This window comes from Engystomops pustulosus, chromosome 9 (assembly GCF_040894005.1).
Source record: "Engystomops pustulosus chromosome 9, aEngPut4.maternal, whole genome shotgun sequence".
Lineage (NCBI taxonomy): Eukaryota > Metazoa > Chordata > Amphibia > Anura > Leptodactylidae > Engystomops > Engystomops pustulosus.
The window spans coordinates 63,186,360-63,205,638 of NC_092419.1; the positions used below are offsets into that span (position 1 = coordinate 63,186,360).

Sequence of the window (19,279 nt, forward strand, 5' to 3'; positions counted from 1 at the left end):
TTCTCTATGAGATAGTAAAAGAAGGTTCAAATTGAACAGCTGCTGTCAACGGCCATTCTAAGCTGAATGTGCGTGCTCTCGTCAGATCGCAGCAGCAATGCAGCTTAAGGCTTGGCAAGTACCAGCATGGGAGACTGGCTGGGAATCCCAAGTTCCGTTGACCTTTTTGAACCTGAAAATTGTGTTAGTTTCTCTATGAGATAGTAAAAGAAGGTTCAAATTGAACAGCTGCTGTCAACGGCCATTCTAAGCTGAATGTGCCTGCTCTCGTCAGATCGCAGCAGCAATGCAGCTTAAGGCTTGGCAAGTACCAGCATGGGAGACTGGCTGGGAATCCCAAGTTCTGTTGACCTTTTTGAACCTGAAAATGTGTTAGTTTCTCTATGAGATAGTAAAAGAAGGTTCAAATTGAACAGCTGCTGTCAACGGCCATTCTAAGCTGAATGTGCGTGCTCTTGTCAGATCGCAGCAGCGATGCAGCTTAAGGCTTGGCAAGTACCAGCATGGGAGACTGGCTTGGAATCCCAAGTTCTGGTGACCTTTTTGAACCTGAAAATTGTGTTAGTTTCTCTATGAGATAGCAAAAGAAGGTTCAAATTGAACAGCTGCTGTTAACGGCCATTCTAAGCTGAATGTGCCTGCTCTTGTCAGATTGCAGCAGCAATGCAGCTTAAGGCTTGGCAAGTACCAGCATGGGAGACTGGCTTGGAATCCCAAGTTCTGGTGACCTTTTTGAACCTGAAAATTGTGTTAGTTTCTATATAAGATAGTAGAAGAAGGTTCAAATTGAACAACTGCTGTCAATGGCCATTCTAAGCTGAATGTGCCTGCTCTCGCCAGATCGCAGCAGCAATGCAGCTTAAGGCTTGGCAAGTACCAGCATGGGAGACTGGCTGGGAATCCCAAGTTCCGTTGCCCTTTTTGAACCTGAAAATTGTGTTAGTTTCTCTATGAGATAGTAAAAGAAGGTTCAAATTGAACAGCTGCTGTCAACGGCCATTCTAAGCTGAATGTGCGTGCTCTTGTCAGATCGCAGCAGCGATGCAGCTTAAGGCTTGGCAAGTACCAGCATGGGAGACTGGCTTGGAATCCCAAGTTCTGGTGACCTTTTTGAACCTGAAAATTGTGTTAGTTTCTATATGAGATAGTAGAAGAAGGTTCAAATTGAACAACTGCTGTCAATGGCCATACTAAGCTGAATGTGCCTGCTCTCGTCAGATCGCAGCAGCAATGCAGCTTAAGGCATGGCAAGTACCAGCATGGGAGACTGGCTGGGAATCCCAAGTTCCGCTGACCTTTTTGAACCTGAAAATGTGTTAGTTTCTCTATGAGATAGTAAAAGAAGGTTCAAATTGAACAGCTGCTGTCAACGGCCATTCTAAGCTGAATGTGCCTGCTCTCGTCAGATCGCAGCAGCAATGCAGCTTAAGGCTTGGCAAGTACCAGCATGGGAGACTGGCTGGGAATCCCAAGTTCCGTTGACCTTTTTGAACCTGAAAATTGTGTTAGTTTCTCTATGAGATAGTAAAAGAAGGTTCAAATTGAACAGCTGCTGACAACGGCCATTCTAAGCTGAATGTGCGTGCTCTCGTCAGATCGCAGCAGCAATGCAGCTTAAGGCTTGGCAAGTACCAGCATGGGAGACTGGCTGGGAATCCCAAGTTCTGTTGACCTTTTTGACCCTGAAAATGTGTTAGTTTCTCTATGAGATAGTAAAAGAAGGTTCAAATTGAACAGCTGCTGTCAACGGCCATTCTAAGCTGAATGTGCGTGCTCTTGTCAGATCGCAGCAGCGATGCAGCTTAAGGCTTGGCAAGTACCAGCATGGGAGACTGGCTTGGAATCCCAAGTTCTGGTGACCTTTTTGAACCTGAAAATTGTGTTAGTTTCTCTATGAGATAGCAAAAGAAGGTTCAAATTGAACAGCTGCTGTCAACGGCCATTCTAAGCTGAATGTGCCTGCTCTTGTCAGATTGCAGCAGCAATGCAGCTTAAGGCTTGGCAAGTACCAGCATGGGAGACTGGCTTGGAATCCCAAGTTCTGGTGACCTTTTTGAACCTGAAAATTGTGTTAGTTTCTATATAAGATAGTAGAAGAAGGTTCAAATTGAACAACTGCTGTCAACGGCCATTCTAAGCTGAATGTGCCTGCTCTCGCCAGATCGCAGCAGCAATGCAGCTTAAGGCTTGGCAAGTACCAGCATGGGAGACTGGCTGGGAATCCCAAGTTCCGTTGACGTTTTTGAACCTGAAAATTGTGTTAGTTTCTCTATGAGATAGTAAAAGAAGGTTCAAATTGAACAGCTGCTGTCAACGGCCATTCTAAGCTGAATGTGCCTGCTCTCGTCACATCGCAGCAGCAATGCAGCTTAAGGCTTGGCAGGTACCAGCATGGGAGACTGGCTGGGAATCCCAAGTTCTGTTGACCTTTTTGAACCTGAAAATGTGTTAGTTTCTCTATGAGATAGTAAAAGAAGGTTCAAATTGAACAGCTGCTGTCAACGGCCATTCTAAGCTGAATGTGCGTGCGCTTGTCAGATCGCAGCAGCGATGCAGCTTAAGGCTTGGCAAGTACCAGCATGGGAGACTGGCTTGGAATCCCAAGTTCTGGTGACCTTTTTGAACCTGAAAATTGTGTTAGTTTCTCTATGAGATAGCAAAAGAAGGTTCAAATTGAACAGCTGCTGTCAATGGCCATTCTAAGCTGAATGTGCCTGCTCTCGTCCGATCGCAGCAGCAATGCAGCTTAAGGCTTGGCAAGTACCAGCATGGGAGACTGGCTGGGAATCCCAAGTTCCGTTGCCCTTTTTGAACCTGAAAATTGTGTTAGTTTCTCTATGAGATAGTAAAAGAAGGTTCAAATTGAACAGCTGCTGTCAACGGCCATTCTAAGCTGAATGTGCGTGCTCTTGTGAGATCGCAGCAGCGATGCAGCTTAAGGCTTGGCAAGTACCAGCATGGGAGTCTGGATTGGAATCCCAAGTTCTGGTGACCTTTTTGAACCTGAAAATTGTGTTAGTTTCTCTATGAGATAGCAAAAGAAGGTTCAAATTGAACAGCTGCTGTCAATGGCCATTCTAAGCTGAATGTGCCTGCTCTCGTCCGATCGCAGCAGCAATGCAGCTTAAGGCTTGGCAAGTACCAGCATGGGAGACTGGCTGGGAATCCCAAGTTCCGTTGCCCTTTTTGAACCTGAAAATTGTGTTAGTTTCTCTATGAGATAGTAAAAGAAGGTTCAAATTGAACAGCTGCTGTCAACGGCCATTCTAAGCTGAATGTGCGTGCTCTTGTGAGATCGCAGCAGCGATGCAGCTTAAGGCTTGGCAAGTACCAGCATGGGAGTCTGGCTTGGAATCCCAAGTTCTGGTGACCTTTTTGAACCTGAAAATTGTGTTAGTTTCTCTATGAGATAGCAAAAGAAGGTTCAAATTGAACAGCTGCTGTCAATGGCCATTCTAAGCTGAATGTGCCTGCTCTCGTCAGATCGCAGCAGCAATGCAGCTTAAGGCTTGGCAAGTACCAGCATGGGAGACTGGCTGGGAATCCCAAGTTCCGTTGACTTTTTTGAACCTGAAAATTGTGTTAGTTTCTCTATGAGATAGTAAAAGAAGGTTCAAATTGAACAGCTGCTGTCAACGGCCATTCTAAGCTTAATGTGCCTGCTCTCGTCACTTCGCAGCAGCAATGCAGCTTAAGGCTTGGCAAGTACCAGCATGGGAGACTGGCTGGGAATCCCAAGTTCTGTTGACCTTTTTGAACCTGAAAATGTGTTAGTTTCTCTATGAGATAGTAAAAGAAGGTTCAAATTGAACAGCTGCTGTCAACGGCCATTCTAAGCTGAATGTGCGTGCGCTTGTCAGATCGCAGCAGCGATGCAGCTTAAGGCTTGGCAAGTACCAGCATGGGAGACTGGCTTGGAATCCCAAGTTCTGGTGACCTTTTTGAACCTGAAAATTGTGTTAGTTTCTCTATGAGATAGCAAAAGAAGGTTCAAATTGAACAGCTGCTGTCAATGGCCATTCTAAGCTGAATGTGCCTGCTCTCGTCCGATCGCAGCAGCAATGCAGCTTAAGGCTTGGCAAGTACCAGCATGGGAGACTGGCTGGGAATCCCAAGTTCCGTTGCCCTTTTTGAACCTGAAAATTGTGTTAGTTTCTCTATGAGATAGTAAAAGAAGGTTCAAATTGAACAGCTGCTGTCAACGGCCATTCTAAGCTGAATGTGCGTGCTCTTGTGAGATCGCAGCAGCGATGCAGCTTAAGGCTTGGCAAGTACCAGCATGGGAGTCTGGCTTGGAATCCCAAGTTCTGGTGACCTTTTTGAACCTGAAAATTGTGTTAGTTTCTCTATGAGATAGCAAAAGAAGGTTCAAATTAAACAGCTGCTGTCAATGGCCATTCTAAGCTGAATGTTCCTGCTCTTGTCAGATTGCAGCAGCAATGCAGCTTAAGGCTTGGCAAGTATCTGCATGGGAGACTGGCTTGGAATCCCAAGTTCTGGTGACCTTTTTGAACCTTAAAATTGTGTTAGTTTCTATATAAGATAGTAGAAGAAGGTTCAAATTGAACAACTGCTGTCAAGGGCCATTCTAAGCTGAATGTGCCTGCTCTTGCCAGATCGCAGCAGCAATGCAGCTTAAGGCTTGGCAAGTACCAGCATGGGAGACTGGCTGGGAATCCCAAGTTCCGTTGACCTTTTTGAACCTGAAAATTGTGTTAGTTTCTCTATGAGATAGTAAAAGAAGGTTCAAATTGAACAGCTGCTGTCAACGGCCATTCTAAGCTGAATGTGCCTGCTCTCGTCAGATCGCAGCAGCAATGCAGCTTAAGGCTTGGCAAGTACCAGCATGGGAGACTGGCTTGGAATCCCAAGTTCTGGTGACCTTTTTGAACCTGAAAATTGTGTTATTTTCTATATAAGATAGTAGAAGAAGGTTCAAATTGAACAACTGCTGTCAATGGCCATTCTAAGCTGAATGTGCCTGCTCTTGCCAGATCGCAGCAGCAATGCAGCTTAAGGCTTGGCAAGTACCAGCATGGGAGACTGGCTGGGAATCCCAAGTTCTGTTGCCCTTTTTGAACCTGAAAATTGTGTTAGTTTCTCTATGAGATAGTAAAAGAACTTTCAAATTGAACAGCTGCTGTCAACGGCCATTCTAAGCTGAATGTGCGTGCTCTTGTCAGATCGCAGCAGCGATGCAGCTTAAGGCTTGGCAAGTACCAGCATGGGAGACTGGCTTGGAATCCCAAGTTCTGGTGACCTTTTTGAACCTGAAAATTGTGTTAGTTTCTATATGAGATAGTAGAAGAAGGTTCAAATTGAACAACTGCTGTCAATGGCCATTCTAAGCTGAATGTGCCTGCTCTTGTCAGATCGCAGCAGCAATGCAGCTTAAGGCTTGGCAAGTACCAGCATGGGAGACTGGCTGGGAATCCCAAGTTCTGTTGACCTTTTTGAACCTGAAAATTGTGTTAGTTTCTCTATGAGATAGTAAAAGAAGGTTCAAATTGATCAGCTGCTGTCAACGGCCATTCTAAGCTGAATGTGCGTACTCTTGTCAGATCGCAGCAGCGATGCAGCTTAAGGCTTGGCAAGTTCCAGCATGGGAGACTGGCTGGGAATCCCAAGTTCTGTTGACCTTTTTGAACTTGAAAATTGTTTTAGTTTCTCTATGAGATAGTAAAAGAAGGTTCAATTTGAAATGCTGCTGTCAACGGCCATTCTAAGCTGAATGTGCCTGCTCTTGTCAGATCGCAGCAGCGATGCAGCTTAAGGCTTGGCAAGTACCAGCATGGGAGACTGGCTGGGAATCCCAAGTTCTGGTGACTTTTTTGAACCTGAAAATTGTGTTAGTTTCTCTATGAGATAGTAGAAGAAGGTTCAAATTGAACAACTGCTGTCAACGGCCATTCTAAGCTGAATGTGTGTGCTCTTGTCAGATCGCAGCAGCGATGCAGCTTAAGGCTTTGCAAGTACCAGCATGGGAGACTGGCTGGGAATCCCAAGTTCTGTTGACCTTTTTGAACCTGAAAATTGTGTTAGTTTCTCTATGAGATAGTAAAAGAAGGTTCAAATTGAACAGCTGCTGTCAACGGCCATTCTAAGCTGAATGTGCCTGCTCTCGTCAGATTGCAGCAGCAATGCAGCTTAAGGCTTGGCAAGTACCAGCATGGGAGACTGGCTGGGAATCCCAAGTTCTGTTGACCTTTTTGAACCTGAAAATGTGTTAGTTTCTCTATGAGATAGTAAAAGAAGGTTCAAATTGAACAGCTGCTGTCAATGGCCATTCTAAGCTGAATGTGCCTGCTCTTGCCAGATCGCAGCAGCAATGCAGCTTAAGGCTTGGCAAGTACCAGCATGGGAGACTGGCTGGGAATCCCAAGTTCCGTTGACCTTTTTGAACCTGAAAATTGTGTTAGTTTCTATATAAGATAGTAGAAGAAGGTTCAAATTGAACAACTGCTGTCAATGGCCATTCTAAGCTGAATGTGCCTGCTCTTGCCAGATCGCAGCAGCAATGCAGCTTAAGGCTTGGCAAGTACCAGCATGGGAGACTGGCTGGGAATCCCAAGTTCCGTTGACCTTTTTGAACCTGAAAATTGTGTTAGTTTCTCTATGAGATAGTAAAAGAAGGTTCAAATTGAACAGCTGCTGTCAACGGCCATTCTAAGCTGAATGTGCCTGCTCTCGTCAGATCGCAGCAGCAATGCAGCTTAAGGCTTGGCAAGTACCAGCATGGGAGACTGGCTTGGAATCCCAAGTTCTGGTGACCTTTTTGAACCTGAAAATTGTGTTAGTTTCTATATAAGATAGTAGAAGAAGGTTCAAATTGAACAACTGCTGTCAATGGCCATTCTAAGCTGAATGTGCCTGCTCTTGCCAGATCGCAGCAGCAATGCAGCTTAAGGCTTGGCAAGTACCAGCATGGGAGACTGGCTGGGAATCCCAAGTTCTGTTGCCCTTTTTGAACCTGAAAATTGTGTTAGTTTCTCTATGAGATAGTAAAAGAACTTTCAAATTGAACAGCTGCTGTCAACGGCCGTTCTAAGCTGAATGTGCGTACTCTTGTCAGATCGCAGCAGCGATGCAGCTTAAGGCTTGGCAAGTACCAGCATGGGAGACTGGCTTGGAATCCCAAGTTCTGGTGACCTTTTTGAACCTGAAAATTGTGTTAGTTTCTATATGAGATAGTAGAAGAAGGTTCAAATTGAACAACTGCTGTCAATGGCCATTCTAAGCTGAATGTGCCTGCTCTTGTCAGATCGCAGCAGCAATGCAGCTTAAGGCTTGGCAAGTTCCAGCATGGGAGACTGGCTGGGAATCCCAAGTTCTGTTGACCTTTTTGAACTTGAAAATTGTTTTAGTTTCTCTATGAGATAGTAAAAGAAGGTTCAATTTGAAACGCTGCTGTCAACGGCCATTCTAAGCTGAATGTGCCTGCTCTTGTCAGATCGCAGCAGCGATGCAGCTTAAGGCTTGGCAAGTACCAGCATGGGAGACTGGCTGGGAATCCCAAGTTCTGGTGACTTTTTTGAACCTGAAAATTGTGTTAGTTTCTCTATGAGATAGTAGAAGAAGGTTCAAATTGAACAACTGCTGTCAATGGCCATTCTAAGCTGAATGTGTGTGCTCTTGTCAGATTGCAGCAGCGATGCAGCTTAAGGCTTGGCAAGTACCAGCATGGGAGACTGGCTGGGAATCCCAAGTTCTGTTGACCTTTTTGAACCTGAAAATTGTGTTAGTTTCTCTATGAGATAGTAAAAGAAGGTTCAAATTGAACAGCTGCTGTCAATGGCCATTCTAAGCTGAATGTGCCTGCTCTCGTCAGATCGCAGCAGCAATGCAGCTTAAGGCTTGGCAAGTACCAGCATGGGAGACTGGCTGGGAATCCCAAGTTCCGTTGACCTTTTTGAACCTGAAAATTGTGTTAGTTTCTGTATGAGATAGTAAAAGAAGGTTCAAATTGAACAACTGCTGTCAATGGCCATTCTAAGCTGAATGTGCCTGCTCTTGTCAGATCGCAGCAGCAATGCAGCTTAAGGCTTGGCAAGTTCCAGCATGGGAGACTGGCTAGGAATCCCAAGTTCTGTTGACCTTTTTGAACTTGAAAATTGTTTTAGTTTCTCTATGAGATAGTAAAAGAAGGTTCAATTTGAAACGCTGCTGTCAACGGCCATTCTAAGCTGAATGTGCCTGCTCTTGTCAGATCGCAGCAGCGATGCAGCTTAAGGCTTGGCAAGTACCAGCATGGGAGACTGGCTGGGAATCCCAAGTTCTGGTGACTTTTTTGAACCTGAAAATTGTGTTAGTTTCTCTATGAGATAGTAGAAGAAGGTTCAAATTGAACAACTGCTGTCAATGGCCATTCTAAGCTGAATGTGTGTGCTCTTGTCAGATTGCAGCAGCGATGCAGCTTAAGGCTTGGCAAGTACCAGCATGGGAGACTGGCTGGGAATCCCAAGTTCTGTTGACCTTTTTGAACCTGAAAATTGTGTTAGTTTCTCTATGAGATAGTAAAAGAAGGTTCAAATTGAACAGCTGCTGTCAATGGCCATTCTAAGCTGAATGTGCCTGCTCTCGTCAGATCGCAGCAGCAATGCAGCTTAAGGCTTGGCAAGTACCAGCATGGGAGACTGGCTGGGAATCCCAAGTTCCGTTGACCTTTTTGAACCTGAAAATTGTGTTAGTTTCTGTATGAGATAGTAAAAGAAGGTTCAAATTGAAAAGCTGCTGTCAACGGCAATTCTAAGCTGAATGTGCGTGCTCTTGTCAGATCGCAGCAGCGATGCAGCTTAAGGCTTGGCAAGTACCAGCATGGGAGACTGGCTGGGAATCCCAAGTTCTGGTGACCTTTTTGAACCTGAAATTTGTGTTAGTTTCTCTATGAGATAGTAGAAGAAGGTTCAAATTGAACAACTGCTGTCAACGGCCATTCTAAGCTGAATGTGTGTGCTCTTTTCAGATTGCAGCAGCAATGCAGCTTAAGGCTTGGCAAGTACCAGCATGGGAGACTGGCTGGGAATCCCAAGTTCTGTTGACCTTTTTGAACCTGAAAATTGTGTTAGTTTCTCTATGAGATAGTAAAAGAAGGTTCAAATTGAACAGCTGCTGTCAACGGCAATTCTAAGCTGAATGTGCCTGCTCTCGTCAGATTGCAGCAGCAATGCAGCTTAAGGCTTGGCAAGTACCAGCATGGGAGACTGGCTGGGAATCCCAAGTTCTGTTGACCTTTTTGAACCTGAAAATGTGTTAGTTTCTCTATGAGATAGGAAAAGAAGGTTCAAATTGAACAGCTGCTGTCAACGGCCATTCTAAGCTGAATTTGCCTGCTCTCGTCAGATCGCAGCAGCAATGCAACTTAAGGCTTGGCAAGTACCAGCATGGGAGACTGGCTGGGAATTCCAAGTTCCGTTGACCTTTTTTGAACCTGAAAATTGTGTTAATTTCTCTATGAGATAGTAAAAGAAGGTTCAAATTGAAGAGCTGCTGTCAACGGCAATTCTAAGCTGAATGTGCCTGCTCTCGTCAGATCGCAGCAGCAATGCAGCTTAAGGCTTGGCAAGTACCAGCATGGGAGACTGGCTGGGAATCCCAAGTTCCGTTGACCTTTTTGAACCTAATAATTGTGTTAGTTTCTCTATGAGATAGTAAAAGAAGGTTCAAATTGAACAGCAGCTGTCAACGGCCATTCTAAGCTGAATGTGCCTGCTCTCGTCAGATCGCAGCAGCAATGCAGCTTAAGGCTTGGCAAGTACCAGCATGGGAGACTGGCTGGGAATCCCAAGTTCTGTTGACCTTTTTGAACCTGAAAATGTGTTAGTTTCTCTATGAGATAGTAAAAGAAGGTTCAAATTGAACAGCTGCTGTCAACGGCCATTCTAAGCTGAATGTGCGTGCTCTTGTCAGATCGCAGCAGCGATGCAGCTTAAGGCTTGGCAAGTACCAGCATGGGAGACTGGCTTGGAATCCCAAGTTCTGGTGACCTTTTTGAACCTGAAAATTGTGTTAGTTTCTCTATGAGATAGCAAAAGAAGGTTCAAATTGAACAGCTGCTGTCAACGGCCATTCTAAGCTGAATGTGCCTGCTCTCGTCAGATCGCAGCAGCAATGCAGCTTAAGGCTTGGCAAGTACCAGCATGGGAGACTGGCTTGGAATCCCAAGTTCTGGTGACCTTTTTGAACCTTAAAATTGTGTTAGTTTCTATATAAGATAGTAGAAGAAGGTTCAAATTGAACAACTGCTGTCAAGGGCCATTCTAAGCTGAATGTGCCTGCTCTTGCCAGATCGCAGCAGCAATGCAGCTTAAGGCTTGGCAAGTACCAGCATGGGAGACTGGCTGGGAATCCCAAGTTCCGATGACCTTTTTGAACCTGAAAATTGTGTTAGTTTCTCTATGAGATAGTAAAAGAAGGTTCAAATTGAACAGCTGCTGTCAACGGCCATTCTAAGCTGAATGTGCCTGCTCTCGTCAGATTGCAGCAGCAATGCAGCTTAAGGCTTGGCAAGTACCAGCATGGGAGACTGGCTTGGAATCCCAAGTTCTGGTGACCTTTTTGAACCTGAAAATTGTGTTATTTTCTATATAAGATAGTAGAAGAAGGTTCAAATTGAACAACTGCTGTCAATGGCCATTCTAAGCTGAATGTGCCTGCTCTTGCCAGATCGCAGCAGCAATGCAGCTTAAGGCTTGGCAAGTACCAGCATGGGAGACTGGCTGGGAATCCCAAGTTCTGTTGCCCTTTTTGAACCTGAAAATTGTGTTAGTTTCTCTATGAGATAGTAAAAGAACTTTCAAATTGAACAGCTGCTGTCAACGGCCATTCTAAGCTGAATGTGCGTGCTCTTGTCAGATCGCAGCAGCGATGCAGCTTAAGGCTTGGCAAGTACCAGCATGGGAGACTGGCTTGGAATCCCAAGTTCTGGTGACCTTTTTGAACCTGAAAATTGTGTTAGTTTCTATATAAGATAGTAGAAGAAGGTTCAAATTGAACAACTGCTGTCAATGGCCATTCTAAGCTGAATGTGCCTGCTCTTGTCAGATCGCAGCAGCAATGCAGCTTAAGGCTTGGCAAGTACCAGCATGGGAGACTGGCTGGGAATCCCAAGTTCTGTTGACCTTTTTGAACCTGAAAATTGTGTTAGTTTCTCTATGAGATAGTAAAAGAAGGTTCAAATTGAACAGCTGCTGTCAACATCCATTCTAAGCTGAATGTGCGTACTCTTGTCAGATCGCAGCAGCGATGCAGCTTAAGGCTTGGCAAGTTCCAGCATGGGAGACTGGCTGGGAATCCCAAGTTCTGTTGACCTTTTTGAACTTGAAAATTGTTTTAGTTTCTCTATGAGATAGTAAAAGAAGGTTCAATTTGAAATGCTGCTGTCAACGGCCATTCTAAGCTGAATGTGCCTGCTCTTGTCAGATCGCAGCAGCGATGCAGCTTAAGGCTTGGCAAGTACCAGCATGGGAGACTGGCTGGGAATCCCAAGTTCTGGTGACTTTTTTGAACCTGAAAATTGTGTTAGTTTCTCTATGAGATAGTAGAAGAAGGTTCAAATTGAACAACTGCTGTCAACGGCCATTCTAAGCTGAATGTGTGTGCTCTTGTCAGATCGCAGCAGCGATGCAGCTTAAGGCTTTGCAAGTACCAGCATGGGAGACTGGCTGGGAATCCCAAGTTCTGTTGACCTTTTTGAACCTGAAAATTGTGTTAGTTTCTCTATGAGATAGTAAAAGAAGGTTCAAATTGAACAGCTGCTGTCAACGGCCATTCTAAGCTGAATGTGCCTGCTCTCGTCAGATTGCAGCAGCAATGCAGCTTAAGGCTTGGCAAGTACCAGCATGGGAGACTGGCTGGGAATCCCAAGTTCTGTTGACCTTTTTGAACCTGAAAATGTGTTAGTTTCTCTATGAGATAGTAAAAGAAGGTTCAAATTGAACAGCTGCTGTCAATGGCCATTCTAAGCTGAATGTGCCTGCTCTTGCCAGATCGCAGCAGCAATGCAGCTTAAGGCTTGGCAAGTACCAGCATGGGAGACTGGCTGGGAATCCCAAGTTCCGTTGACCTTTTTGAACCTGAAAATTGTGTTAGTTTCTATATAAGATAGTAGAAGAAGGTTCAAATTGAACAACTGCTGTCAATGGCCATTCTAAGCTGAATGTGCCTGCTCTTGCCAGATCGCAGCAGCAATGCAGCTTAAGGCTTGGCAAGTACCAGCATGGGAGACTGGCTGGGAATCCCAAGTTCCGTTGACCTTTTTGAACCTGAAAATTGTGTTAGTTTCTCTATGAGATAGTAAAAGAAGGTTCAAATTGAACAGCTGCTGTCAACGGCCATTCTAAGCTGAATGTGCCTGCTCTCGTCAGATCGCAGCAGCAATGCAGCTTAAGGCTTGGCAAGTACCAGCATGGGAGACTGGCTTGGAATCCCAAGTTCTGGTGACCTTTTTGAACCTGAAAATTGTGTTATTTTCTATATAAGATAGTAGAAGAAGGTTCAAATTGAACAACTGCTGTCAATGGCCATTCTAAGCTGAATGTGCCTGCTCTTGCCAGATCGCAGCAGCAATGCAGCTTAAGGCTTGGCAAGTACCAGCATGGGAGACTGTCTGGGAATCCCAAGTTCTGTTGCCCTTTTTGAACCTGAAAATTGTGTTAGTTTCTCTATGAGATAGTAAAAGAACTTTCAAATTGAACAGCTGCTGTCAACGGCCATTCTAAGCTGAATGTGCGTGCTCTTGTCAGATCGCAGCAGCGATGCAGCTTAAGGCTTGGCAAGTACCAGCATGGGAGACTGGCTTGGAATCCCAAGTTCTGGTGACCTTTTTGAACCTGAAAATTGTGTTAGTTTCTATATGAGATAGTAGAAGAAGGTTCAAATTGAACAACTGCTGTCAATGGCCATTCTAAGCTGAATGTGCCTGCTCTTGTCAGATCGCAGCAGCAATGCAGCTTTAGGCTTGGCAAGTACCAGCATGGGAGACTGGCTGGGAATCCCAAGTTCTGTTGACCTCTTTGAACCTGAAAATTGTGTTAGTTTCTCTATGAGATAGTAAAAGAAGGTTCAAATTGAACAGCTGCTGTCAACGGCCATTCTAAGCTGAATGTGCGTGCTCTTGTCAGATCGCAGCAGCGATGCAGCTTAAGGCTTGGCAAGTTCCAGCATGGGAGACTGGCTGGGAATCCCAAGTTCTGTTGACCTTTTTGAACTTGAAAATTGTTTTAGTTTCTCTATGAGATAGTAAAAGAAGGTTCAATTTGAAACGCTGCTGTCAACGGCCATTCTAAGCTGAATGTGCCTGCTCTTGTCAGATCGCAGCAGCGATGCAGCTTAAGGCTTGGCAAGTACCAGCATGGGAGACTGGCTGGGAATCCCAAGTTCTGGTGACTTTTTTGAACCTGAAAATTGTGTTAGTTTCTCTATGAGATAGTAGAAGAAGGTTCAAATTGAACAACTGCTGTCAACGGCCATTCTAAGCTGAATGTGTGTGCTCTTGTCAGATCGCAGCAGCGATGCAGCTTAAGGCTTGGCAAGTACCAGCATGGGAGACTGGCTGGGAATCCCAAGTTCTGTTGACCTTTTTGAACCTGAAAATTGTGTTAGTTTCTCTATGAGATAGTAAAAGAAGGTTCAAATTGAACAGCTGCTGTCAATGGCCATTCTAAGCTGAATGTGCCTGCTCTCGTCAGATCGCAGCAGCAATGCAGCTTAAGGCTTGGCAAGTACCAGCATGGGAGACTGGCTGGGAATCCCAAGTTCCGTTGACCTTTTTGAACCTGAAAATTGTGTTAGTTTCTGTATGAGATAGTAAAAGAAGGTTCAAATTGAAAAGCTGCTGTCAACGGCAATTCTAAGCTGAATGTGCGTGCTCTTGTCAGATCGCAGCAGCGATGCAGCTTAAGGCTTGGCAAGTACCAGCATGGGAGACTGGCTGGGAATCCCAAGTTCTGGTGACCTTTTTGAACCTGAAAATTGTGTTAGTTTCTCTATGAGATAGTAGAAGAAGGTTCAAATTGAACAACTGCTGTCAACGGCCATTCTAAGCTGAATGTGTGTGCTCTTTTCAGATTGCAGCAGCAATGCAGCTTAAGGCTTGGCAAGTACCAGCATGGGAGACTGGCTGGGAATCCCAAGTTCTGTTGACCTTTTTGAACCTGAAAATTGTGTTAGTTTCTCTATGAGATAGTAAAAGAAGGTTCAAATTGAACAGCTGCTGTCAACGGCAATTCTAAGCTGAATGTGCCTGCTCTCATCAGATTGCAGCAGCAATGCAGCTTAAGGCTTGGCAAGTACCAGCATGGGAGACTGGCTGGGAATCCCAAGTTCTGTTGACCTTTTTGAACCTGAAAATGTGTTAGTTTCTCTATGAGATAGTAAAAGAAGGTTCAAATTGAACAGCTGCTGTCAACGGCCGTTCTAAGCTGAATTTGCCTGCTCTCGTCAGATCGCAGCAGCAATGCAACTTAAGGCTTGGCAAGTACCAGCATGGGAGACTGGCTGGGAATTCCAAGTTCCGTTGACCTTTTTGAACCTGAAAATTGTGTTAATTTCTCTATGAGATAGTAAAAGAAGGTTCAAATTGAAGAGCTGCTGTCAACGGCAATTCTAAGCTGAATGTGCCTGCTCTTGTCAGATTGCAGCAGCAATGCAGCTTAAGGCTTGGCAAGTACCAGCATGGGAGACTGGCTGGGAATCCCAAGTTCTGTTGACCATTTTGAACCTGAAAATGTGTTAGTTTCTCTATGAGATAGTAAAAGAAGGTTCAAATTGAACAGCTGCTGTCAACGGCCATTCTAAGCTGAATTTGCCTGCTCTCATCAGATCGCAGCAGCAATGCAACTTAAGGCTTGGCAAGTACCAGCATGGGAGACTGGCTGGGAATTCCAAGTTCCGTTGACCTTTTTGAACCTGAAAATGTGTTAGTTTCTCTATGAGATAGTAAAAGAAGGTTCAAATTGAACAGCTGCTGTCAACGGCCATTCTAAGCTGAATGTGCCTGCTCTCGTCAGATCGCAGAAGCAATGCAGCTTAAGGCTTGGCAAGTACCAGCATGGGAGACTGGCTGGGAATCCCAAGTTCCGTTGACCTTTTTGAACCTAATAATTGTGTTAGTTTCTCTATGAGATAGTAAAAGAAGGTTCAAATTGAACAGCAGCTGTCAACGGCCATTCTAAGCTGAATGTGCCTGCTCTCGTCAGAGCGCAGCAGCAATGCAGCTTAAGGCTTGGCAAGTACCAGCATGGGAGACTGGCTGGGAATCCCAAGTTCTGTTGACCTTTTTGAACCTGAAAATGTGTTAGTTTCTCTATGAGATAGTAAAAGAAGGTTCAAATTGAACAGCTGCTGTCAACGGCCATTCTAAGCTGAATGTGCGTGCTCTTGTCAGATCGCAGCAGCGATGCAGCTTAAGGCTTGGCAAGTACCAGCATGGGAGACTGGCTTGGAATCCCAAGTTCTGGTGACCTTTTTGAACCTGAAAATTGTGTTAGTTTCTCTATGAGATAGCAAAAGAAGGTTCAAATTGAACAGCTGCTGTCAACGGCCATTCTAAGCTGAATGTGCCTGCTCTTGTCAGATTGCAGCAGCAATGCAGCTTAAGGCTTGGCAAGTACCAGCATGGGAGACTGGCTTGGAATCCCAAGTTCTGGTGACCTTTTTGAACCTGAAAATTGTGTTAGTTTCTATATAAGATAGTAGAAGAAGGTTCAAATTGAATAACTGCTGTCAATGGCCATTCTAAGCTGAATGTGCCTGCTCTTGCCAGATCGCAGCAGCAATGCAGCTTAAGGCTTGGCAAGTACCAGCATGGGAGACTGGCTGGGAATCTCAAGTTCCGTTGCCCTTTTTGAACCTGAAAATTGTGTTAGTTTCTCTATGAGATAGTAAAAGAACTTTCAAATTGAACAGCTGCTGTCAACGGCCATTCTAAGCTGAATGTGCGTGCTCTTGTCAGATCGCAGCAGCGATGCAGCTTAAGGCTTGGCAAGTACCAGCATGGGAGACTGGCTTGGAATCACAAGTTCTGGTGACCTTTTTGAACCTGAAAATTGTGTTAGTTTCTATATGAGATAGTAGAAGAAGGTTCAAATTGAACAACTGCTGTCAATGGCCATTCTAAGCTGAATGTGCCTGCTCTCGTCAGATCGCAGCAGCAATGCAGCTTAAGGCTTGGCAAGTACCAGCATGGGAGACTGGCTGGGAATCCCAAGTTCCGTTGACCTTTTTGAACCTGAAAATTGTGTTAGTTTCTCTATGAGATAGTAAAAGAAGGTTCAAATTGAACAGCTGCTGTCAATGGCCATTCTAAGCTGAATGTGCGTGCTCTTGTCAGATCGCAGCAGAAATGCAGCTTAAGGCTTGGCAAGTACCAGCATGGGAGACTGGCTGGAAATCCCAAGTTCCGTTGACCTTTTTGAACCTGAAAATTGTGTTAGTTTCTGTATGAGATAGTAAAAGAAGGTTCAAATTGAAAAGCTACTGTCAACGGCAATTCTAATCTGAATGTGCGTGCACTTGTCAGATCGCAGCAGCGATGCAGCTTAAGGCTTGGCAAGTACCAGCATGGGAGACTGGCTGGGAATCCCAAGTTCTGTTGACCTTTTTGAACCTGAAAATTGTGTTAGTTTCTCTATGAGATAGTAAAAGAAGGTTCAAATTGAACAGCTGCTGTCAACGGCAATTCTAAGCTGAATGTGCCTGCTCTCGTCAGATCGCAGCAGCAATGCAGCTTAAGGCTTGGCAAGTACCAGCATGGGAGACTGGCTGGGAATCCCAAGTTCTGTTGACCTTTTTGAACCTGAAAATGTGTTAGTTTCTCTATGAGATAGTAAAAGAAGGTTCAAATTGAACAGCTGCTGTCAACGGCCATTCTAAGCTGAATGTGCGTGCTCTTGTCAGATCGCAGCAGCGATGCAGCTTAAGGCTTGGCAAGTACCAGCATGGGAGACTGGCTTGGAATCCCAAGTTCTGGTGACCTTTTTGAACCTGAAAATTGTGTTAGTTTCTCTATGAGATAGCAAAAGAAGGTTCAAATTGAACAGCTGCTGTCAACGGCCATTCTAAGCTGAATGTGTCTGCTCTTGTCAGATTGCAGCAGCAATGCAGCTTAAGGCTTGGCAAGTACCAGCATGGGAGACTGGCTTGGAATCCCAAGTTCTGGTGACCTTTTTGAACCTGAAAATTGTGTTAGTTTCTATATAAGATAGTAGAAGAAGGTTCAAATTGAACAACTGCTGTCAATGGCCATTCTAAGCTGAATGTGCCTGCTCTTGCCAGATCGCAGCAGCAATGCAGCTTAAGGCTTGGCAAGTACCAGCATGGGAGACTGGCTGGGAATCCCAAGTTCCGTTGCCCTTTTTGAACCTGAAAATTGTGTTAGTTTCTCTATGAGATAGTAAAAGAACTTTCAAATTGAACAGCTGCTGTCAACGGCCATTCTAAGCTGAATGTGCGTGCTCTTGTCAGATCGCAGCAGCGATGCAGCTTAAGGCTTGGCAAGTACCAGCATGGGAGACTGGCTTGGAATCCCAAGTTCTGTTGACCTTTTTGAACCTGAAAATTGTGTTAGTTTCTATATGAGATAGTAAAAGAAGTATCAAATTGAACAGCTGCTGTCAATGGCCATTCTAAGCTGAATGTGCGTGCTCTTGTCAGATCGCAGCAGAAATGCAGCTTAAGGCTTGGCAAGTACCAGCATGGGAGACTGGCTGGGAATCCAAAGTTCTGGTGACTTTTTTGAACCTGAAAATTGTGTTAGTTTCTCTATGAGATAGTAGAAGAAGGTTCAAATTGAACAACTGCTGTCAACGGCCATTCTAAGCTGAATGTGTGTGCTCTTGTCAGATCGCAGCAGCGATGCAGCTTAAGGCTTGGCAAGTACCAGCATGGGAGACTGGCTGGGAATCCCAAGTTCTGTTGAGCTTTTTGAACCTGAAAATTGTGTTAGTTTCTCTATGAGATAGTAAAAGAAGGTTCAAATTGAACAGCTGCTGTCAATGGCCATTCTAAGCTGAATGTGCCTGCTCTCGTCAGATCGCAGCAGCGATGCAGCTTAAGGCTTGGCAAGTACCAGCATGGGAGACTGGCTGGGAATCCCAAGTTCTGTTGACCTTTTTGAACCTGAAAATTGTGTTAGTTTCTCTATGAGATAGTAAAAGAAGGTTCAAATTGAACAGCTGCTGTCAACGGCAATTCTAAGCTGAATGTGCCTGCTCTCGTCAGATTGCAGCAGCAATGCAGCTTAAGGCTTGGCAAGTACCAGCATGGGAGACTGGCTGGGAATCCCAAGTTCTGTTGACCTTTTTGAACCTGAAAATGTGTTAGTTTCTCTATGAGATAGTAAAAGAAGGTTCAAATTGAACAGCTGCTGTCAACGGCCATTCTAAGCTGAATTTGCCTGCTCTCGTCAGATCGCAGCAGCAATGCAACTTAAGGCTTGGCAAGTACCAGCATGGGAGACTGGCTGGGAATTCCAAGTTCCGTTGACCTTTTTGAACCTGAAAATTGTGTTAGTTTCTCTATGAGATAGTAAAAGAAGGTTCAAATTGAACAGCTGCTGTCAACGGCAATTCTAAGCTGAATGTGCCTGCTCTCGTCAGATTGCAGCAGCGATGCAGCTTAAGGCTTGGCAAGTACCAGCATGGGAGACTGGCTGGGAATCCCAAGTTCTGTAGACCTTTTTGAACCTGAAAATGTGTTAGTTTCTCTATGAGATAGTAAAAGAAGGTTCAAATTGAACAGCTGCTGTCAACGGCCATTCTAAGCTGAATTTGCCTGCTCTCGTCAGATCGCAGCAGCAATGCAACTTAAGGCTTGGCAAGTACCAGCATGGGAGACTGGCTGGGAATTCCAAGTTCCGTTGACCTTTTTGAACCTGAAAATGTGTTAGTTTCTCTATGAGATAGTAAAAGAAGGTTCAAATTGAACAGCTGCTGTCAACGGCCATTCTAAGCTGAATGTGCCTGCTCTCGTCAGATCGCAGCAGCAATGCAGCTTAAGGCTTGGCAAGTACCAGCATGGGAGACTGGCTGGGAATCCCAAGTTCCGTTGTCCTTTTTGAACCTGAAAATTGTGTTAGTTTCTCTATGAGATAGTAAAAGAAGGTTCAAATTGAACAGCTGCTGTCAACGGCCATTCTAAGCTGAATGTGCCTGCTCTCGTCAGATCGCAGCAGCAATGCAGCTTAAGGCTTGGCAAGTACCAGCATGGGAGACTGGCTGGGAATCCCAAGTTCCGTTGCCCTTTTTGAACCTGAAAATTGTGTTAGTTTCTCTATGAGATAGTA

General features: G+C 44.9%; 44 pseudogenes; all 44 read left to right on the forward strand.

Moving 5' to 3' along the window:
• Window positions 1-44: 44 nt before the first annotated feature.
• Window positions 45-163, forward strand: LOC140087318 (5S ribosomal RNA; annotated as a pseudogene).
• Window positions 164-233: 70 nt separating this feature from the next.
• LOC140079153 (5S ribosomal RNA) lies at window positions 234-352 on the forward strand (annotated as a pseudogene).
• A 447-nt stretch (window positions 353-799) lies between these two features.
• LOC140096901 (5S ribosomal RNA) lies at window positions 800-918 on the forward strand (annotated as a pseudogene).
• A 259-nt stretch (window positions 919-1,177) lies between these two features.
• Window positions 1,178-1,296, forward strand: LOC140095065 (5S ribosomal RNA; annotated as a pseudogene).
• A 69-nt stretch (window positions 1,297-1,365) lies between these two features.
• Window positions 1,366-1,484, forward strand: LOC140091477 (5S ribosomal RNA; annotated as a pseudogene).
• A 70-nt stretch (window positions 1,485-1,554) lies between these two features.
• On the forward strand, window positions 1,555-1,673 carry LOC140095426 (5S ribosomal RNA; annotated as a pseudogene).
• A 1,013-nt stretch (window positions 1,674-2,686) lies between these two features.
• On the forward strand, window positions 2,687-2,805 carry LOC140087055 (5S ribosomal RNA; annotated as a pseudogene).
• A 259-nt stretch (window positions 2,806-3,064) lies between these two features.
• LOC140087056 (5S ribosomal RNA) lies at window positions 3,065-3,183 on the forward strand (annotated as a pseudogene).
• Window positions 3,184-3,442: 259 nt separating this feature from the next.
• Window positions 3,443-3,561, forward strand: LOC140083394 (5S ribosomal RNA; annotated as a pseudogene).
• Window positions 3,562-4,008: 447 nt separating this feature from the next.
• On the forward strand, window positions 4,009-4,127 carry LOC140087057 (5S ribosomal RNA; annotated as a pseudogene).
• A 637-nt stretch (window positions 4,128-4,764) lies between these two features.
• Window positions 4,765-4,883, forward strand: LOC140097964 (5S ribosomal RNA; annotated as a pseudogene).
• A 448-nt stretch (window positions 4,884-5,331) lies between these two features.
• Window positions 5,332-5,450, forward strand: LOC140094415 (5S ribosomal RNA; annotated as a pseudogene).
• A 637-nt stretch (window positions 5,451-6,087) lies between these two features.
• On the forward strand, window positions 6,088-6,206 carry LOC140089572 (5S ribosomal RNA; annotated as a pseudogene).
• A 69-nt stretch (window positions 6,207-6,275) lies between these two features.
• On the forward strand, window positions 6,276-6,394 carry LOC140098831 (5S ribosomal RNA; annotated as a pseudogene).
• A 70-nt stretch (window positions 6,395-6,464) lies between these two features.
• Window positions 6,465-6,583, forward strand: LOC140098832 (5S ribosomal RNA; annotated as a pseudogene).
• A 70-nt stretch (window positions 6,584-6,653) lies between these two features.
• Window positions 6,654-6,772, forward strand: LOC140097965 (5S ribosomal RNA; annotated as a pseudogene).
• Window positions 6,773-7,787: 1,015 nt separating this feature from the next.
• On the forward strand, window positions 7,788-7,906 carry LOC140082670 (5S ribosomal RNA; annotated as a pseudogene).
• Window positions 7,907-8,543: 637 nt separating this feature from the next.
• Window positions 8,544-8,662, forward strand: LOC140082671 (5S ribosomal RNA; annotated as a pseudogene).
• Window positions 8,663-9,110: 448 nt separating this feature from the next.
• Window positions 9,111-9,229, forward strand: LOC140094858 (5S ribosomal RNA; annotated as a pseudogene).
• A 69-nt stretch (window positions 9,230-9,298) lies between these two features.
• LOC140093466 (5S ribosomal RNA) lies at window positions 9,299-9,417 on the forward strand (annotated as a pseudogene).
• A 71-nt stretch (window positions 9,418-9,488) lies between these two features.
• LOC140083890 (5S ribosomal RNA) lies at window positions 9,489-9,607 on the forward strand (annotated as a pseudogene).
• A 70-nt stretch (window positions 9,608-9,677) lies between these two features.
• LOC140079154 (5S ribosomal RNA) lies at window positions 9,678-9,796 on the forward strand (annotated as a pseudogene).
• A 258-nt stretch (window positions 9,797-10,054) lies between these two features.
• On the forward strand, window positions 10,055-10,173 carry LOC140097966 (5S ribosomal RNA; annotated as a pseudogene).
• An 826-nt stretch (window positions 10,174-10,999) lies between these two features.
• On the forward strand, window positions 11,000-11,118 carry LOC140094416 (5S ribosomal RNA; annotated as a pseudogene).
• A 637-nt stretch (window positions 11,119-11,755) lies between these two features.
• On the forward strand, window positions 11,756-11,874 carry LOC140089575 (5S ribosomal RNA; annotated as a pseudogene).
• Window positions 11,875-11,943: 69 nt separating this feature from the next.
• Window positions 11,944-12,062, forward strand: LOC140098833 (5S ribosomal RNA; annotated as a pseudogene).
• A 70-nt stretch (window positions 12,063-12,132) lies between these two features.
• LOC140098834 (5S ribosomal RNA) lies at window positions 12,133-12,251 on the forward strand (annotated as a pseudogene).
• A 70-nt stretch (window positions 12,252-12,321) lies between these two features.
• LOC140097967 (5S ribosomal RNA) lies at window positions 12,322-12,440 on the forward strand (annotated as a pseudogene).
• A 448-nt stretch (window positions 12,441-12,888) lies between these two features.
• Window positions 12,889-13,007, forward strand: LOC140093900 (5S ribosomal RNA; annotated as a pseudogene).
• Window positions 13,008-13,644: 637 nt separating this feature from the next.
• On the forward strand, window positions 13,645-13,763 carry LOC140082673 (5S ribosomal RNA; annotated as a pseudogene).
• A 448-nt stretch (window positions 13,764-14,211) lies between these two features.
• LOC140092095 (5S ribosomal RNA) lies at window positions 14,212-14,330 on the forward strand (annotated as a pseudogene).
• Window positions 14,331-14,399: 69 nt separating this feature from the next.
• On the forward strand, window positions 14,400-14,518 carry LOC140098207 (5S ribosomal RNA; annotated as a pseudogene).
• A 258-nt stretch (window positions 14,519-14,776) lies between these two features.
• Window positions 14,777-14,895, forward strand: LOC140090324 (5S ribosomal RNA; annotated as a pseudogene).
• Window positions 14,896-14,964: 69 nt separating this feature from the next.
• On the forward strand, window positions 14,965-15,083 carry LOC140084416 (5S ribosomal RNA; annotated as a pseudogene).
• A 70-nt stretch (window positions 15,084-15,153) lies between these two features.
• Window positions 15,154-15,272, forward strand: LOC140084694 (5S ribosomal RNA; annotated as a pseudogene).
• Window positions 15,273-16,097: 825 nt separating this feature from the next.
• LOC140082674 (5S ribosomal RNA) lies at window positions 16,098-16,216 on the forward strand (annotated as a pseudogene).
• Window positions 16,217-16,664: 448 nt separating this feature from the next.
• On the forward strand, window positions 16,665-16,783 carry LOC140085493 (5S ribosomal RNA; annotated as a pseudogene).
• A 1,203-nt stretch (window positions 16,784-17,986) lies between these two features.
• Window positions 17,987-18,105, forward strand: LOC140083251 (5S ribosomal RNA; annotated as a pseudogene).
• A 70-nt stretch (window positions 18,106-18,175) lies between these two features.
• LOC140094860 (5S ribosomal RNA) lies at window positions 18,176-18,294 on the forward strand (annotated as a pseudogene).
• Window positions 18,295-18,363: 69 nt separating this feature from the next.
• On the forward strand, window positions 18,364-18,482 carry LOC140093467 (5S ribosomal RNA; annotated as a pseudogene).
• Window positions 18,483-18,552: 70 nt separating this feature from the next.
• Window positions 18,553-18,671, forward strand: LOC140096662 (5S ribosomal RNA; annotated as a pseudogene).
• Window positions 18,672-18,740: 69 nt separating this feature from the next.
• On the forward strand, window positions 18,741-18,859 carry LOC140093469 (5S ribosomal RNA; annotated as a pseudogene).
• A 69-nt stretch (window positions 18,860-18,928) lies between these two features.
• On the forward strand, window positions 18,929-19,047 carry LOC140083427 (5S ribosomal RNA; annotated as a pseudogene).
• A 70-nt stretch (window positions 19,048-19,117) lies between these two features.
• LOC140084742 (5S ribosomal RNA) lies at window positions 19,118-19,236 on the forward strand (annotated as a pseudogene).
• The last annotated feature ends 43 nt before the right edge of the window (window positions 19,237-19,279 follow it).